Raw genomic sequence first — 21082 nt, 5'->3', positions numbered from 1 at the left:
TGAACCTCAGGTCTTTCAACTTCCCTGAGAAAAGAGAACAAATGGTAAATGCATGAGAAAATAAGTAACTAACCTCTGTGATTTCCCACTTCAGCTCAAGCCCAGATATTTTTGTCAGTTGCTAATTACAGTCATATTTCTCTAAAGCATTTTCTTTTTTAAGGGAAAAAAAGGGAAGAGAAGCTTTTCAAGGAAAAAAGCTAAACCATGCAGTCTAGGTTCATGTTTTTCTATGTGGAGAGGAACTTACTGGGATGAAGGCTTTGGAGGACTGCCTACCAGAAAAGAGGGAGCTGGGCATTAGCTGGAGTAGCTGAAAGTGGAAATCAGAAACTCAGAATGCTACAAGTCAAGAGGCAATGCTAATCCAGATTCAAAAGAAGCTATGTCAAGAACGGTTTGAAGAGAGGGAATTCTCAGGGGAAAGCTGAGAAGAAACTATAGTGAAATGTAAATATGTTCATTCAGCCAAGAAAATCTGCACGATATTGTATTCAGTGTTCGCTTTTTTCCAGACACGTACTTGTATATGATGACATGTTGATTCCAACGACTCTAACATTGCAGATCATTTTGCTGTACCTCATACATCTATCAGAGTTCTGGTTTAAGGGCAAAAAGGGAAAGTAGCATTTTTACATAAGGAGGAATTAAGACATAGAGAAGTAAATGAACTGATTTAAGGTCACATAATTAAATTACTAATGGGATTTGCATTAGGGTCAATGTCTAACCCCACATCCTGTATCATTTCTAGAATTGTTGCATTGGATGTGACCACTGAGGTCATTTAGGCTAGTTTTCCAGCATCTGGCCCACCTTCCCGTGGAGGTTAAAATCCACTCACCTCACCTTTATCCTGATAATTCTTTTCAGGGTGAATGGTAGTTTCTATCAAGAATATTAAACAGATGGTTTTTGTTGAGCATGAAATGCTGAGCGTCTCTGAAATGCCCTGAAATGTCAGTTACTGCTTTGATTGCTTTCTTATTTTTCTATACAGACACTTGTTGACAGGAAACTCTGTGGCCACCATTCATTGCCTTGAAGTAATCAAACAACCACAAACTGTCACTGTCACTTTCATTTCCTGTCATCATTCATCATTAGCTGCTCCCAGTTTATCACTGGAGTCGAATGCCCTCTGCATCTGTGTATCAGGAAGGGAAGGCTATAGGTGTGTGCAGGTGCTGGAAAGAGAAATGAAAGGGAGGCAGTGAATGCTTGCCACCTAGCTCCTGGTTTTCAGCTTATGTCATTCACCTCTGGATTTAGAAACATTTTTGTTTGTTTCTAAGATCAAATGGAAATCCTTGCCTTATTGTGACGGGATTTTCTTAATCCTCCCACAGTAGTTAAAGACTGTCTCTAGCTTCACTTTGTTTGTGCAGGAGTATTGCAAGGTAGACTTAACTGCTTCCATCAGCAGCTATAGGAGAAAGCTTTGTGATGGTAAGAACTGGAGTTAGTTGTCCTTCACAAGGACCTTTCTCTAGCTGTTTCTATATAAATGAATGTCTCTATAGCTGCGAAGACTATCAGGAAACAGGTGTTTTTCTGTTAATAGCTAGGATGTATCAAAGGAAGGAGAAGGTACAGAAGTGAGTGAAAATCAGGTGGTCTACGGTTGAATTATTTGTACACAATAACTAATCACTCAAAGCTTACATCTATTTATAATAAAGTCTATAATTATAAGCCAGGTGGCTGTGGTTAGGAGATTGTAGTGTTTTAAGCAGGTTACTTCACTCACCATTATAGCTTTAGAGGAGATGTGGCCACCTGGGCAGTGTTGGCATGGCATGAGCATGCCTATCAGTGGCACATGTGTGTTCTGCCCTAGCACCATTCCGTGCTGTCTTCTAAATCTGCACTCATGAAAGCTGTGCTCTACAAATCTTTTCAGTTTGAAAATATAGCACCTAGAAAATTTTACAGGAGATAGTGTGGGTTTTGGGTTCAGAAGTTTTGCTGTGTTTTTTTTCCTGCTGAATTGATACAGATTGGGTTTTCTGATGCACTATTTTGAAGTCCAATCAATCCTACCAGTTGATTCTGTGTCTATAGAGTCTTCATTTGTTCCTTATTTAATTCAGAATCCATAGGAATAATTTGAATAGTGCTATAGCAGCAATGGTATACAACAGAAGTGACACTATTATTAATTTACCAAAATATTTATTAAGTATCTCTAATAGCTGGTGACTGTGTTACAGTCCAGACAGGGGGATATAAAGACATATAGGAGATGGTCCCTGTACTGAAGTCACTTCCTTCTTAACTGAGGGTATAACCTACGATAACAATATTGAAAACCTGTTTATATCAAATGCTCTGTCCCTGGCACAGACATATTTGCTAGACATACTTGCTGTAAAACATGAGAAATTACTGTACAAAGAGATTGGTTAGATGTACAGCTTCATGAGGAAGGTGGGACTGAAAAGATGGATAGGAATTAAGTAAAATAAAGAACAGTCAAGAGCATTGGGTGTAGTGGTTGTTTTAGTTTTCTTCTCTGTATAACAAATCACCACAAAATTAATCACTTAAAACATCATCTATTTATTTTCTCCTGTAGGAGTTCTGTAGGTCAAGTGGCTAGCAAATCTTCACTAGGTTCTGTCTTCTACAACTACAAATAAGGTATTATCCAGGAGGCTTTGAGATTTGTACCTCAAGGTCCCTTTCAAACTCCTGTGGGTGTTGAGAGAATTCATTGTCCTGCAGCGATAAGATTACGATTCCCATTGTCTTGCCAGCTGTTGTCCAAGGACCATGCTCATCTCCTGGAGACCAGGCTCAATTCCCTGCCACGTGGCCCCTCCGGAAACCTTCTCACAACATGGCAGCTTCCCTTTCAAAGGCCATTAGGAGAATGTTTACTGCTTCAAATTGACCTCTTCAGGAAGAGCCTAGTCTCTCGTTAAAAGGCTCACACAACTAAACCAGGCCCATCCAAGTGACTCTCCCTTTTAAAATTAATTAAAATTTAGCAAATTAGTCAACCTGATTAGTATGAGAAGTGAAATCTGATCATATTCACAAGTCTTACTCACATGCACTGGAACAAGATTGCCCAAGGTGGATACACAAGTGAGCAGAACTCTCCTAACCATCTTAAAATTCTACCTACCACAGTAATAGCATGGAGAAGGAGGCGGTAACCCAATCCAGTATTCTTGCCTGGAGAATCCCATGGACAGAGGAGCCTGGGGGGCTTAAGTCCATGGGGTCGCAAAGAGTCGGACACGACTGAAGAGACTTAGCACAGTAATAGCAACAACATGGCCTGAGGTGGTTTTACATGACATGCTTGAAACAGCAGATTAGCCTGACTGCAGAAATCAATGGTTAAATAGTTTAAGAGCTATAAATTTGGGGAAAAAAAACAAAAAACCAAAAACAGAAACAATAAATGCCTAGGATCTCTAAGCCATTTGATGGGTGTTATGTACTTAGTGCAGAATTTTAAATGAGGGCGTGAAAGGACCTACCATCCAATGAGCTTAACAATCTTGAACTTTGTCAACTCGAACATCACCAAAAATGACTTAGAGCAGGATTGGCAAATCATTCCCTTTGTTTGGAAGTTTTGCTGATGTCATAAATAGAATGCATAAAATAATAATTATAATAGCAGCACAAGTTGTGATTTTAGTAAATATTTAATGGGCCAGCTGGATTGAACACTCTTTGTCCTTGGTAAATGCAAAATCAATTTCTTGGAAGCTTCTGATTTGTTCTCTCAGGTATGTATATGGAAAATTTATACCTTTAAATTGTTTACTCTTTGACTTGTGAAGTTTGCTTTTATGCCTTTATGCTGTTAAATCTCTCAAGTTACAGTTCCCCCATGAGAGCTGACACAACATGGCAAAAGATCTAGATGGATTGGTAGGAAATTTGTGGGTATTTTTCTTTTTAATAAAATCTTTGTAGGGCTTGTAAATGCCTTAGGCAATTTTTTCTTCTTCCTCACCCTTGTCTTAAGACCAGGTTATGAACAAAAAAGAACAAATATTCCTTCTAAGATTAGTTCATGTATGAACCAAGCAGTGTATTTCAAGTAGCTTTTTTCTTGGGGAAAAAATAAAACTCCTCTTTTTTGTTGCTAGGTATCTTATATTAAAGAAAAATCAAGACCCTTAATATATTCTCTTGAGGTTTATAAACTTCAGAATGGTATGAAACTTGAGAAATTCACCACAGAATCTGGATTAAAGTTCATTGATGATGCCCTGGGATTTGATTATTTGTTGTTCTTTCATGACTGTCTGAGAGGGCAGTGCACCAATGAAAAAATAAAAGTGTTTGCTAATATTGGCATTATGGCATCTCTTTCAAAAGCATCACTTTACAGAGTCAACAATGTCTTAATATTTTCTCTCTTTGGAAGAAGTCATATGATTCTTTTCTATAATCACAGCTACTTTCTCCCCTTACTCCAGATATTAACTTATAGAAATGGGTGTATTTCTGATAAATTTAAAGATAGAACTGTCAAAGTTTCTTGATCATGTTCATATCTGCAATATAGATGTTATGCTTACAATCTTTATTCAAGAATCCTTCTCTAAGTTCCAATCTAGCACAGTCTGGGGCTTTTCATTGACATTGTAAGACATAAAAATTACACATTCCTGTTGGCTTTCCATATATTCTGACCTTCCTGATTGTGGATCTTAAGACTGATGTTTTACTGAGAAATGAGGAATTAAATATCATAGCAGGTATATACAGTGACCCAATCATACAAAACATGCTTAACTGCCTAGTTTCTATGCAACTGTCCATGATGGCCATAACAACTCAAGTTCAGTGGTAATTTCCCTGGAAGGAACAAGTAACTATTAGGAGAAGTCAGGATTTACCACATTTACAGTTTGCTTAATATTTTCTGTCTCACTAACCCTGAGGTAGCAAACTCACATGTTTATAGAGGCCAGGAAGTTCACATAAATGAGAAAGGCTGGCTATGGGGACTCTAGGAGAAAGAAGGATGCTTGTCCTGCCTAGTGAGGTGGCTGTTCTTCATCTTAAACTGACCTGCCCATGCTGGCAAGTGAGCTCAGACATATCTGAGTTTCTGGTTTTGCAACAAAAGCCAGAAGTCTGTGTGTGTGTGTGTGTGTGTGTGTGTGTGTGTGTGTGTATATATATTTTTTAATCAGATATCATCCTGTATATACATGTAAGAAGTTAATAATTGCTGATAGTTTATTATCAGAAAAATCATACCACCAGGGCCAGACTCATTCTCAGTTACCAGTCTGTAAACATCTCACACTCTATGAAAGCAGACTCTTTGTGACCCCATGGACTGTAGCCCACCAGGCTCCTCTGTCCATGAATTCTCCAGGAAAGAATACTGAAGTAGGTAGCCATTCCCTTCTCCAGGGGATCTTTCTGACTCAGGGATTGAATCCAGGTCTCCCACACTACAAGCAGATTCTTTACCATCTAAGCCACTAGAAAAGCCCATGAGAGTAGAGGACCTGAGGCTTTACCTCCAGTTCACTGTGTATCCATAGTGCAAATCAAATGACCCATGGAAGGCCCATTCTAGTTATTGAATGAATAGTTTCAGTAGCCAATTAAGTACATTCCATCAAGTAACATGAATTCAAAAATAAAACAGACATGATGGAAAAAGTAGTAATACATATGTAAATTCAGTGAGGTCATGAGCTCCAAGAGGTTAAATGAGAGTTCTGTGCTTTTGTGATTTAAAAAATAAAATAAAAGCGGCCTATGGTTAAAAAGGAGAAGGCAATGGCACCCCACTCCAGCACTGTTGCCTGGAAAATCCCATGGATGAAAGGGCCTGGTAGGCTGCAGTCCACGGGGTCGCTAAGAGTCGGACACAACTGAGCGACTTCACTTTCACTTTCCACTTTCATGCATTGGAGAAGGAAATGGCAACCCACTCCAGTGTTCTTGCCTGGAGAATCCCTTGGATGGAGAAGCCTTGTAGGCTGCAGTCCATGGGATCACACAGAGTCAGACACAACTAAAGCGACTTAGCAATGGCTAAAAAATCCAGTCTGCAGTCATATTTCATTTGGTTGTCACACTTTCAAAACATGAAGCCCCATATATAAAATATGTAAACCAAAATGTTTTATATACATTACTATATTTTAAGATTTTGTTCAAAATATACAAATTTGACATTATGGGACACACATTACCACTTGACATTGTTTACTAGATCTAGGAAGTGACTTCTCCCCAGGACAAGATTTATGTTTTGTTTTGTTTTGTTTTAATTATTTATCTATTTGGTTGCACTGGGTCTTAGTCATGGTACACAGGATCTTTGATCTTTGTTGTGGCATGTGGGACCTAGTTCCCCAAACAGGGATCGAACCCAGGCCCCCTGCACTGGGATCACAGAGTTATCTTAGTTACAGGCCACCAGGGAAGTCCCCAGGACAATCTTTTCAGCTGAGCATAGTACCCAACAGTACCTACAACTACCTATTGTTCCAACATACTGAAGCAGAGTGCCACTTGCCAATTTTGGTAGTATGTGTGTAGTCATTTTTCTTATAGTAGGGGAATCTCTGTGTCTATGTCTCTGCCATAAGTGAGCAAGAAATGAAAACTTAGGTTCATACAAAACCTGTACACAAATGTTTATAGCAGCCTAATTTGTAATAGCCTAAACTGAAAACATCCAGATATCCTTCAAAGGATGAGTGGTCAAACTGTCGTATGTCCATGCTATAGAATACTTCTCAGCAATGAAAGGGAATGAACTTTTTATACATGCAATTTGTATGAATTTCAAAGGATATATACAAAGTGAAAAAATGTCAATGCAGATAACCACAAGTTTGCATACTACACAATTCCATTTGTATAACAGTATTGAAATCACAAAATTCCAGAGATAGGAAGCAGATTAATGGGCGCCTGGAGTTAGGGATGAGAATGGGAAGGTGGGTGCAAGACTGAAGTGGATGTGGGTATAAAAAGACAACATTAAGGGTTCTATGGTGATTTGATAGTTTTGGTTCTTGATTTGGCTATAGCAGTGATACACAAACACGTGATAAAACTTCATAGAAATAAATGCACCAATACACACACACACACATACAGGTAATCTGGGGAAATGTGAATAAGAATAACAGATTATTTCTATATCACTTTCCTGTGATATTATACTATATTGTTTTAAGAGATTACCATTGGGAGAAAATGTATAATGTATGTATGATCTCTCAGGATTATTTCATGTATCTGCATGTGGATCAACAAGTATCTCAAAAATTTTTTTAAAAAGTGGAAAAAGAAACAGTCTGTAGAGGGTTATACAATTAGCCCATTATAAGCCCTCTTTACCTACCCAAGTCACCTGCCTGGTCCTTGCAGGATTTTGAGGGTGTAGCTCCTGAAAATGGCACCCCACTCCAGTACACTGGCCTGGAAACTCCCATGGATGAAGGAGCCTGGTGGGCTGCAGTCCATGGGGTCTCTAAGAGTTGGACACGAATGAGTGACTTCACTTTCAGTTTTCATTTTCATGCATTGAAGAAGGAAATGGCAACCCACTCCAGTGTTCTTGCCTGGAGAATCCCAGGGACAAGGGAGCCTGGTGGGCTGCCGTCTATTGGGTCACACAGAGTCGGACACGACTGAAGCAACTTAGCAGCAGCAGCTCCTGAAAACTAAATGGCCTGACATGACCACTTACATGGCCACTCCTGAAGCCCAGAATGGATCCCTTCAAAGGACTTGCTGTGGGTTTGAAGCTGGAGACAGAACAAAATCAAAGGAGGCAGAAAACAGTGGGCAAAATCAGCATGATAAAGAGAACCTTGACATTTCTCCAGAGAGAAACTTCTTCGATGATTTCTAGTGACGAAAGTTTAGCAAAGCCAGAGCACATAGTAATATTGCTAACTGTTCTTGTTATCATTGCAAGTGCATTTCTGCCCCTACAGTACAGTGTGCTCTCACATCCTCTGCTATTTCTTGTCTCCCGTATGAGCTGAGAATATAACTTTCAGGGTAAAATCGCATTTGACTTCACATAAGTGCATCATGATAGAACATACATCTTAGGTATCCTACCACTGGTTCAAATATAATTCCTCTGTAATGAACAAATATAATAAGCTGGGAGATTTCCAAACAATGAAGGATAGTTATAGAAGAAGAGGTAAATATTGTCAAAGAATCTGCTTTGATTCATAGTCTTAATATTCTATGATACTATGAGTAAGCTTGAATGGTCTAGTGGTTTTCCCTACTTTCTTCAATTTGAGTCTGAATTTGGCAATAAGGAGTTCATGATCTTAGCCACAGTCAGTCACATTTTATTAACTGTATAGAGCTTCTCCATTTTGGCTGCAAAGAATATAATCAAACTGACTTCAGTGTTGACCATCTGGTGATGTCCATGTGTAGAGTCTTCTCTTGTGTTGTTGGAAGAGGGTGTTTACTATGACCAGTGTATTCTCTTGGCAGAACTCTATCAGCCTTTTCCCTGCTTCATTCTGTATCCAAGTCCAAATTTGCCTGTTATTCCAGGTGTTTCTTGACTTCCTACTTTTGCTTTCAAGTCCCCTATAATGAAAAGGACATCTTTTTTTGGGTGTTAATTCTGGAAGGTCTTATGGGCTTCATAGAACCATTCAACTTCAGCTTCTTTAGCGTTACTGGTTGGGGCATAGACTTGGATTGCTGTGATATTGAATGCTTTGCCTTGGAAAGGAACAGAGATCATTCTGTCGTTTTTGAGATTGCATCCAAGTACTGCATTTCGAACTCTTTTGTTGACTATGATGGTTACTCCATTTCTTCTAAGGGATTCTTGCCCACAGTAGTAGATATAATAGTCATCTGAGTTAAATTCATCCATTCCTAAAATCTCGACATTCAATCTTGCCATCTCCTGTTTGATCACTTCCAATTTGCCTTGATTCATGGACCTAACATTCCAGGTTCCTATGCAATATTGCTCTTTAGAGAATCGGACCTGCTTTTATCACCAGTCACATCCACAACTGGGTGTTGTTTTTGCTTTGGCTCCATCTATTCTATACATGGACATCACCAGATGGTCAACACCAAAATCAGATTGATTATATTCTTTGCAGCCAAAGATGCAGAAGCTCTATACAGTCAGCAAAAACAACACCAAGAGCTGACTGTGGCTCAGACCATGAACTCCTTATTGCCAAAATTCAGACTTAAATTGAAGAAGGTAGGGAAAACCACTAAACCATTCAGGTATGACCTAAATCAAATCCCTTATGATTATACAGTGGAAGTGAGAAATAGATTTAAGGGCCTAGATCTGATAGATAGAGTGCCTGATGAACTATGGAATGAGGTTCATGACATTGTACAGGAGACAGGGATCAAGATCATCCCCATGGAAAAGAAATGCACAAAAGCAAAATGGCTGTCTGGGGAGGCCTTACAAATAGCTGTGAAAAGAAGAGAAGTGAAAAGCAAAGGAGAAAAGGAAAGATATAAACATCTGAATGCAGAGTTCCAAAGAATAGCAAGAAGAGATAAGAAAGCCTTCTTCAGCAATAATGCAAAAAAATAGAGGAAAACAACAGAATGGGAAAGACTAGAGATCTCTTTAAGAAAATCAGAGATACCAAAGGAATATTTCATGCAAAGATGGGCTCGATAAAGGACAGAAATGGTATGGACCTAACAGAAGCAGAAGATATTAAGAAGAGATGGCAAGAATACACAGAAGAACTGTACAAAAAAGATCTTCATGACCAAGATAATCACGATGGTGTGATCACTCACCTAAAGCCAGACATCCTGGAATGTGAAGTCAAGTGGGTCTTAGAAAGCATCACTACGAACAAAGCTAGTGGAGATGATGGAATTCCAGTTGAGCTATTTCAAATCCTGAAAGATGATGCTGTGAAAGTGCTGCACTCAATATGCCAGCAAATTTGGAAAACTCAGCAGTGGCCACAGGACTGGAAAAGGTCAGTTTTCATTCCAATCGCAAAGAAAGGCAATGCCAAAGAATGCTCAAACTGCCAATTGAGCATTGGTAGTTTGAGTAGATGATTGCAACTACCAATTGCACTCATCTCACACGCTAGTAAAGTAATGCTCAAAATTCTGCAAGCCAGGCTTCAGCAATATGTGAACCATGAACTTCCTGATGTTCAAGCTGGTTTTAGAAAAGGCAGAGGAACCAGAGATCAAATTGCCAACATCCGCTGGATGATGGAAAAAGCAAGAGAGTTCCAGAAAAACATCTATTTCTGTTTTATTGACTATGCCAAAGCCTTTGACTGTGTGGATCCCATAAACGGTGGGAAATTCCTCAAGAGATGGGAATACCAGACCACCTGACCTGCCTCTTGAGAAATTTGTATGCAGGTCAGGAAGCAACAGTTAGAACTGGACATGGAACAACAGACTGGTTCCAAATAGGAAAAGGAGTACGTCAAACTGTATATTGTCACCCTGCTTATTTAACTTATATGCAGAGTACATCATGAGAAACGCTGGACTGGAAGAAACACAAGCTGGAATCAAGATTGCTGGGAGAAATATCAATAACCTCAGATATGCAGATGACACCACTGTTATGGCAGAAGTGAAGAGGAACTAAAAAGCCTCTTGATAAAGTGAAAGTGGAGAGTGAAAAAGTTGGCTTAAAGCTCAACATTCAGAAAATGAAGATCATGGCATCCGGTCCCATCACTTCATGGGAAATAGATGGGGAAACAGTGGAAACAGTGTCAGACTTTATTTTTCTGGGCTCCAAAACCACTGCAGATGGTGACCGCAGCCACAAAATTAAAAGAGGCTTACTCCTTGGAAGGAAAGTTATGACCAACCTAGATAGCATATTCAAAAGCAGAGACATTACTTTGCCAACAAATGTTCTTCTAGTCAAGGCTATGGTTTTTCCAGTGGTCATGTATGGATGTGAGATTTGGACTGTGAAGAAGGCTGAGCGCCGAAGAATTGATGCTTTTGAACTGTGGTGTTGCAGAAGACTCTTGCGAGTCCCTTGGACTGCAAGGAGATCCAACAAGTCCATCCTAAAGGAGATCAGTCCTGAATGTTTATTGGAAGGACTGATGTTGAAGCCGAAACTCCAATACTTTGGCCATCTGACGTGAAGAGGTGACTCATTTTAAAAGACCCTGATGCTGGAAGGATTGAAGGCAAGAAGAGAAGGGAACGACAGAGGATGAGATGTTTGAACGGCATCACCGACTCAATGGACATGAGTTTTGGTGAACTCCAGGAGTTGGTGATGAACAGGGAGGCCTGGCGTGCTGCAGTCCATGGGGTCGCAAAGAGTCAGACACGACTGAGTGATTGAATGAATTGAACTGATGAATATGCCATAAAGGGAAACAAAATGCAAATTTAAAGGGAAAAAGCACTGATTATTATTCTAAAATGAACAAATGCAACAGGAAAGTCTGCACTCCGCTTCTATTTGAGCTCCCTTTGTGCATCAAGTCCAGGAGGAAGATCAGGTGAGTCAGGACTGCGACAGGCTTTCAATGCCTCAGGTCTGCCTCCCTGTGTTTGCCAGGCACAAGCTGCCCTACAGAGGCTCAGTATCCCAAAGGCTTGACAGCAGAGCTGGGGGAGGGGACAATCTCTATTTGTTTATAGTCATTAGCTCTAATTACATAATTACATTGGAAGGGGGCAGACTTCTGGGGAAAAGCAATAAAGCAAAGATGGTAAAACTGTAACAGGTCAGTCTGCCTTATCTCTTTAGCTCTGGGGTGTGTGTGTGTGTGTGTGTGTGTGTGTGGTGACCTTGTGTGTGCCCACAAGCTGGCACATGGCAGTTAGGAGTGCATTCAAGGCTATCATTTTACCTTTAGTGCACCATGCATCCTGATTATCTTTTTGAGATTATAAGGTAAACAGGATGTTGTAGAAACAGAGGCCTTCCCTGGCAGGTAATAGAAGAGACTAATTAGCCTCAAGTACCTGTAATCCTAGGAGTTGTACCTCGGGATAAAAGCTAGGGAAAGTCCCTCAGGTATGACTAATAGGTCCCCAGTCAGGTTGGCTCTGGATCAGGTGTAGTATGTCAGCTGTGCTGAATGCACCCTATTGATCCAGAAGAATCTGCATGTTCTGTCACAAATTGAATTCAAATGGCTTACAAGGGGAAGGCATCTGACTCTACTTGATTCATATTTCAAAATAATTTTCTTTAACATGCATTTGTTAATAGATTGTTCTGTTGTTTTTTAACTCTTTCTTTTCAAATCTATCTTCTTAAATCTTGTCTATGATCTTCAAAATTATTTTGTAAATGCTATAGACAAGTGTAGTATAGACACATTTAACATTTTAGAAAAATAGGGAAAAGTTAAAAGGTTATGGCCCCTGCCTGTTAGATGATATTTTATACAAGGGTGTTTTGTTATTTACTTTAAGGGAAAGATGGATTTTTTTTTCTGTTTATTAAATAATTAGAAATATAGAAGAAAATATAGAATTTTAAGCTTTAAGCAACCTGAAGTGAAAATGAAAGTGTTAGTCATTCAGGCATGTCTGACTCTTTGTGTTCCCCAGGGACTGTAGCCCCTGTCCATGGAATTCTCCAGGCAAGAATGGAATAGGTAGCCTTTCCCTTCTCCAGGGATCTTCCTTACCCAGGGATTGAACCCAGGTCTCCTGCATTGCAGGCAGATTATATATTTACCGTCTGAGCCATCAGGGACGTTCCAAACTTTAGCAGTAGGTATCTTTTATTCAAATAAAATGTTATGACACAGCTTCCCTGCCCCAAACACACACTTGTTCAATCTCAATCAGAGCTGATAAGATCACAGTCCTTGAACAAAGTCAGAGTGGAAACATAAACTCCATCCATTTGGCCCCTTTATATCGCCTCTTTGTGAAGTCTTTGAGAGTTCTCTAAAGAACCCAAGAAATCACTAGACTGAGTAATGTTCCATCTTTAAATGGGACCATATCTAAATAATTTCAGAAAAATGAGAATCTAGGCTATTTTATAAACCTATTGCTGAGTGAGATATCATAGTTTCTTGTCACTCAATTAAGTAACCAACACTGCCAGAAAATCCTTCCCGTGCAGTATAGATTTTAATTCTGATCAGACTTTGGGATCATCTCATTCATTCTACACATTTTCATTGAGCATCTACTTTATACCAGGCACTGTTCTGGGAATGGGAGAGGTATAAGTGAAGAAAACAGGCAAAACATACTTTCAGAGACAGATAATATTCAATTAGCAAAATAAGTAAAATTGTCAATAATATTAGAAGACAAAAAAAAAATAGTAGAAGTATAAGAGGAGTTAGTGGCAATTTTAAATGAGGTAGTTAGGGTAAGCCTATTCCAGAAAGTAATATATGAACAGAGAGGTCAATGAGAGGAAGATGGTAGTCATGTGGATTTCTGGGGAATAATATATACATAACAATATATAATAACACAAACATGCTTCATTTACAGCAAACATTCAATTGTATAAATTATGCTTACACTTAAATTTTAGCCTAATGCTTTTGATCATGATTAAGTAAGAGAAGCCAAGGTCCCCAGCCTCTAATATAAAGAAAATCAATTTAAATACATGTAAAAATTTTGGAAAGTTTGCACAAAAAATGAAATGTTGTTGCTGTTGTTTCATTAGGTAGTATAGGTTAAAGATAAAGCAAGATAGCACTTCATGACATTTTTAATTAATGGCTTCCCAGGCAGACACTTGATCCTTGGAAGAAAAGCTATGACAAACCTTGACAGCATATTCAAAAGTAGAGACATCACTTTGCCAATAAAGGTCCATATAGTCAAAGCTATGGTTTTTCCAGGAGTCATGTATGGTTATGAGAGCTGAACCATAAAGAAGGCTGAGCGCCAAAGAACTGATGCTCTCAAACTGTGATTCTGGAGAAGACTCCTGAAACTCCCTTAGACAGCAAGGAGATCAAATTAGTCAATCCTAAAAGAAATTAAGCCAGAATATTCATTGGAAGGGCTGATGCTGAAGCTGAAGCTCCAATACTTTGGCCACCTGATGAGAAAAGCCAACTCATTGGAAAAGACCCTGACTCTGGAAAAGATTGAGAGGAAGAGGAGAAGGGGGTTGACAGAGGATGAGATGGTTGGATGGCAGCACTGACTCAATGGACATGAGTGTGAGCAAGAAAGTGAAGTCGCTCAGTCGTGTCTGACTCTTTGCTACCCTGTGGAGTATAGCCCACTAAGCTCCTCTGTCCATGGGATTTTCAGGCAAGCATACTGGAGTGGGTTGCTATTTCCTTCTCCAGGGGATCTTCCCAACCCAGGGATCGAACCCAGCTCTCCTGCATTGAGGGCAGATGCTTTAACCTCTGAACTACCTGGGAAGCCCGAGTTTGAGCATATGCCAGGAGATAGTTAAGGACAGGGAAGTTTGGCGTGCTGCAGTCCATGGGGTTGCAAAGAGTCAGACATAGTGACTGAACAACAAAGCATTTCATAGCGTTCTTTCCACTTTCTCAGTTATAAAGCTGGGGTTGAGAAGTTAAATTGGCAAAAGAACTAGTACTGTGCTAGAGCTGGTGTGGACCAGCTCATGACAGACTTTTGTGGGCATCTCTTCCTGATTCTCCATTAGTGACATCACTTTGGCAGATTGAAATCAGCTGTGAGTGGATGCCCTTATATGATAGAAATTGAAAACACTGCAAATCTGCCTCTCCATACCCCAAGAACTGCTTGTTAAACATTTGTAGAATACCACTGAAAATAATCTACTGAGTCAATTTTCAATAGGTTCAACTTGTTTTGGTCTTAAACATGTGCCAATATTCTCAAGCTGCTGCAGCTGCTGCTAAGTCGCTTCAGTCATGTCTGACTCTGTGTGACCCCATAGACGGTAGTCCACAAGGCTCCCCTGTCCCTGGGATTCTCCAGGCAAGAACACTGGAGTGGGTTGCCATTTCCTTCTCCAATGCATGAAAGGGAAAAGTGAAAGTGAAGTCGCTCAGTTGTGTCTGACTTGTCCAGACCCCATGGACTGCAGCCTACCAGGCTCCTCTGTCCATGGAATTTTCCAGGCAAGAGTACTGGAGTGGGTTGCCATTGCCTTCTCTGAATATTCTCAAAAACTCTTCATAAACAGTCCCTTTAGATTATTTGAATACATTTTTTTCCCACTCTAAGAAATTTGGCCCATTTACTTATTTCTTGTATAGCTAGTCAGATGACCAGAAACAGAAACTGCCTCTGATTATGTAAAGTTAGGGCAAAAAAATTCTTTTTTAAAACTTTTATTGGAATAGAGTTGATTTATACTGTTGTATTGGTTTCAAGTGTACAGCAAAAGGAATCAGCTATACATACACATATATCCACTATTTTTTTTACAAAAGTCTTCTTGTGATGTTCATTTTAAATGGAAGCTTGATCTATAGTTAGAAATTCTTCTGTCTTCCGTGGAAAATAATTTTAATGCTGAAAGGAAGTAAAAGTAATACTTTGAAACATAAAGTATTCTGATCAAGAATCACAAAGTGTAAAATTGGGACAAATTGAAAGGTAATGTAGTCTGTAGACAGGACTAAATATTTCCCAGATTATGTGTGAATCCTACAAAGAACCAAAATAATTGAAGAAATATTCATTTGAAGGGGCTGAATTGACCGCTTCACCTAAATTTACCTTTGACTCAGCAACTCAGTTAACAACTAACATGATAGTACTTCTGTCTTCAGAAATTTACATCTGTTTCCAAGTTCACTTGAAGGATTTAGAAGACATATTTGACTAGAGTATTTAGGAAAGACTAATAACAGTTAAGAGAATTTCCCTAATTTCACAATTTTATGTCATAATGTTTTATCTTCCTTAGTGAAGTTTGCCATGAAATCGACAGTGTTTCTAAGCTGAAATGTTGCAAGACTGTTAAGCTAATTACTGCAATACACCTACAGGGGCTAAAAATTGGACCAGGTTTATTTGGAGGAATGCAACATGCAAACTAGACAGCTGCTTTTTTCTCACTCATTTCACTCTATTACTGGTTAACTTAGTGGAAAAATGTAAATTTTCCAGGGATTTTAGGTTGAAGGTATCTCAGCCAACATAGATGTGTGCTTGACTTGAGGTCTAATTTAACTCCCATGTAGTATTGATTGACACAGACCACCAGGGACACTTACAATCTTCCTTTGCCAAAGGTAGACAATGGTATAAGAGGAAAGTGTAACAAATGCCCCTGTCCAGTCCCATGTCGATATCCAGCTGCCTTTCGTGTGTGTGTATGTGTGCCATTTTGAGTGCATCAGTATTTCACGTTTATTATAGTGTGATGAAACACCTTTCAAAATGGCCAGAGGGACACTCAGCAGTAAGCATTTAGGCAGTACAAATTGAAGTGAACAGGGGGACAGTTAGCAGGGAAAATTCTGAGGTCAAAATAGTCTGGGTAGGAGCTGAATCAGCTAAATGCAGAGTTAAGAGCTATAGTACCTGCCACAAAGTAAATATAGATTATCTTCTTGATGACAAGTTGATCCACTGGACAAGGATCAATCAGGGAAAAAAAAAAGACAAGTGCAAAAAATTAAGTAATTCACACTAACCAATTTTTTTAATCTTTATCTCATAACCACCCTATCTCCCTGTTACTTTCTACTTCATGTCATTTCAGTATAAAAGAATTTACTGAACAAGTAAATACCTATACAGAACTCAAAATTCCAACTTTAGCATGAGAAATTTTGAAAGACAAGTAATTGCTCCTCATTTAATTTATGATTCTATACAATCATCACATTAATTATCATTTCTAGGCCTGAAGAGCATAGCAAGCACTATTAAGTAATTGTTGTGATTATCACATCTGGGAAACCTATACATGGTAGAAAATCAGCTTAATATACAAGCACCATTTTGAATTAATTCTACAAACATTTCAGAGCTCATACTATAAGCCTGCCTGCTTTTATATGTTTATTTAGAAAATTGCTGTCTTCACAAGATCTCTTTCAATCTGATTAGTTCACTTTATTAAAACTGACTAGATTTCAGTGGGGAAAGAGTATGGGTGGGTGGGTAATGCCTTCATTTATTTCATTAGCAAACATTTATTGAACAAATACTCCAAGCATGGTTCATGGGCAGATGATGGCTTATCAGCCTCAATGACTTAGTTCCATTCCTCAAGGACCTCACAGTTTATTTAGGGGAGATAAGTGATTAAAAAGTACAAAGACAGAATGGCAGATGATACAAAAAAAAATCTCAGAAAGGAGGTGAATTGCCAATGTATCCAAGATAATAGGTGGGAAAAGATCATGGCCGGTTTTCTGGAAAAGGTTATAAAAGGCAAGAGTAGGACTTCACAGGGTTAGGAAGGGAAAAGAGAGGATAGAGAATGGGATAAGGAGAAACAGCATTCAGAGAGGGAGTAACACATATAATGGATGGCCAGGGCTCATTCAGGGACATAGTAAAGGTTTGGTATGGCTTCATACATCAAAAGTAGATACCAGTTAGTGAAGGTAGTTTGGGGGAGCTCATGGGGAAGTAGTATAACAAACTGAAAATGCTATTGACTGCTGCCAGGATAAACGTTATAGAAATTAACAATAGCAAGTTAATTAAGTGATTTTTTTTGTCCTAAGGAAGATTAAAATCTAGCATCAAATCATGATAATTTGATTGTAGAAGAAGAAATAAACTTGAGATAGACAGCTTTCAGGTAGTTTTCATTAAACTGTTAGCAATATAAAAGTTCCATTGCATCTCAAAAGAACATAAAAAATTATCAGTAAAGTTTAAATAGATTTGTTCTGAGAAATACAGTTTTTCAGAACATTCTAAATTATAATTGTGCATTTTACTTATGAAACACTATTCCCCATTTTATCTTTTTGTTTTTCTTTGTTTTCCATTTTAGATGGCTTCATCCCAAGTGATGTTTTTTTTCAGGTACCAATTATCATTGGGGATGGAGGTTTTCCTGTATATAATTATAGCTGCCAAAGGAATTGGGAGAAAATATCAAAGAATCTTCTAAGTTTTGCAAACTCAGATTCTGAGGAGATCCGAAGAACATCCAGGAAGGTGCAATATTTTTTTCTTTAGTCAGTACAGTCAGTTAAAGATATTTTATTGGCTGAGTATGATGACAAACCTCTAATATATAATAGGCTACACTTACAAGAGAATAACTACCTTGGTGAAGTCGACTAAAATAGCAAGAATTTGCTCAGCTGTCTAAAACTGGTTTCTCTTCTCAATTTGAAGAATTACCCTTGTTTCTTGACCAATAGGGTGCAAGTCTGACCTGCCATTCATAGAGGGTGAACTCACTCCTGAAATTGGCCGCCCCCTCTCAACTCCACAACTGAAAAACATTCTCATGTCTTCTTATGGGTCTCTGTCCTAGGTGCTGCTCAGCAGTACTCACATGGAGAACAAAATAAAGAGAATGATTCAGGTTAGAACATAATCTGGGATTCATTTCTGACCTGAAGGACAGAACATGTACTTTGCAATTAACCAAAGCCAAAAAACAATTTGGAATCGTTTCCTTGGGAGAAAGGTCATGTTCAGTATTTCAACCAATCAAATGATTAAGCAGCTTAAACACTTTGTATATCAGAAGCTAATATCATCAAATGCACAGAAGTGTGTAAGTAAATAAATAGTGTAAATAATTATATCAATAAAAAGTGTACGACAGAAGGGGCTTAACTATCAGCAAATATCACTTCTTAAAGTAGAATTTTCAAATTTATAAACTTATAGATATGAGTTTATAGTTTTATAGTCACTGAAATACTGCTTCAAATTCTAACATTCAAATTCTACTGATTTGTTGAGAAATGTGGGCGTAATAAAATTTGCTTCTGTCTCTTAAGAAGAAGAAAGAGAGGAAACAGAAGAGAGACAGAGAAAGCAAGACAGAGAGACAGAAATGTTATTGATAATAAAAAGATAGCAATTCATTTATGTCAATCAAAGGCATATCAGAAGGCATCTAGCTCTAATTTCCACTACCAAGCAAAATACCAAAAGAGTTTGTTATACTTTATGCTTTTTTAAAAAATCATGTTTTCATGTATGTAATCACATCTGTGAACACATTCTGGAGGATAGAGTTACTAGTATATGTTTCCAAGTGTGTTCCATTATATTCTAACTGCAATTTTCTGAACACTAATTTACAGCTGTACTTCAAGCTTCCTCCTGCTACACTGAAGTAAATACGGTATATATTTCAGGAATTCTGTACCAAATTGCATATTTAATAACAGAGTGACTGCTGATTCAGTAAACATTGCATAGCTGTATTGTATTCACTGTGGTGCCACATGATTTCTGCACAGCAGGCACACGAAGGAGGGGAAGTTGTATACATTCATATTTCTAAGTCAAGTCCTTGAATTTTCTGCCAGTCATTTCACATACTGGTTGGAGAAGCTCAAAATCCCATCCCATCTTGGGTAGGAGGAGAAAGGTCCATTTTAGAGATGAATTGACTGAGGCAATGATGAATAAAAAGCATTTTTCAGATAATACCAAACAAGATCAAGAGAGGGAAGAGAAAATAGACAATGGGCTGTTGATTTAACTAGATTCAACGCTGGCCTCCCAGTAGGTGGCAAAGGTAGAGAGCCTTCTAGAGCAAATGCCTGCTAACTGAAAAGCATTGACTGAGATTTACAAGAGGCAATGCCCCTGTCTCACCTTTGAGTGTAAATTCCTTCACCTTTGGTGTCAGGGGTGCTCCTTGCTTCCCATTCTGTGTGTGTGTTTTTTTTTTTTTTTTTTGCTCCAGGCAATGGCTAAGGAAAGAAGAGCTGATACATGTAAGACAATCAGTTCACAGTTCTCTAACATGTCCAGGCATCTGTAGACACTGATGGAAAATATTTTCAGGTCAATCACTTTGAAGCCTAGATAACAGGAGCAGAAGGACTTACAGCATGGATAACAAAGTTGCTTTTTTTCTTTTTATCATCATAAAGCTCAGTTAGAAATTGCACCAAACATTGATTTTGCTAGCCTGTTTGTAGGCTCTACAGGGGTCTTTTTAAAGCTGTGCAACACAGACATATGCTGAACAGCCTTTGATTTCCTCTTTACAAGTTTGTTTTACAGGATAGGCCGTTACCAGCATGTGTTGCTTCAGTCATTATACAAGATATGGATCATCACTTTGTACTGAATCACCTGTTCCTCCCCTTTGCCTTTCTTATTTTCTACCAATCCTTGGACATTCCATGGGTTGTTTTCTGCCCTGGTCTGAGAAGTTCTGGGTTTCTTATTTAGAGCTTATATTAAAACATCATCACAGTAAATTCTTTTCCTGGACATTCTCCCCTCCCTAAGACTTCCCGGCTGCTCGGGAGTAAAGCATCCACCTGCAATTGAAGGAGCCACAGGAGATGTGAGTTGGATCCCTGGGTCAGGGAGATCCCCTGGAGGAGGAAATGCAACCCACTCTAGTATTCTTGCCTGGAAAATCTCATAGAGAAGCCTGGTGGACTATAGTTCATAGGGTCAAAAAAGAGTCGAACACGACTGAGTGACTGAGCATGCATGCACTCTCCCCATGGCTTCTTGGGCATGCTATGACTCTCAGCACTCGCCTCATGGCTTCTTGGGCATGCTGAGACTCTCATTCCTGTTATGGGAGTTATGCATGCTTCAAGCAGCGAACAGACCTCTTTGTGTAAACTTTTCCACAGAAGTCTCGGCAACAACTTTTCAAAACCTGCATCTCATTTATTTTCTTCTTTTTTCCTCCTTGTTTGATGTCAGTCATCAATCGAGCAGGAGACAACTCATTTCATTTCTGTGACACACCATGATGGACTTGTGTTGCAACCCTGACTTATTTTGAGAACTTCAATTTCTCAAGCTGAAAGCTTGCATGTCCCATGGTTGGAAGAGCTATTGATCCGATGTAGATGGACGGCTCAAGAGGAACTGATACATTCCTTACAGCACTTTATTTTTCTCTTGCTTTCCTGGCCACTATATAATGTCGTCTTTCTCAGGGAATTTATTGTCATCTACAAACTTTGATTCTGGCCTCTGGAATATACTTTATTTTTATGCCATTTTT

The sequence above is a fragment of the Bubalus bubalis genome, chromosome 2, assembly GCF_019923935.1.
Source record: "Bubalus bubalis isolate 160015118507 breed Murrah chromosome 2, NDDB_SH_1, whole genome shotgun sequence".
Taxonomy (NCBI): domain Eukaryota; kingdom Metazoa; phylum Chordata; class Mammalia; order Artiodactyla; family Bovidae; genus Bubalus; species Bubalus bubalis.
This window is presented reverse-complemented; position numbering follows the sequence as displayed.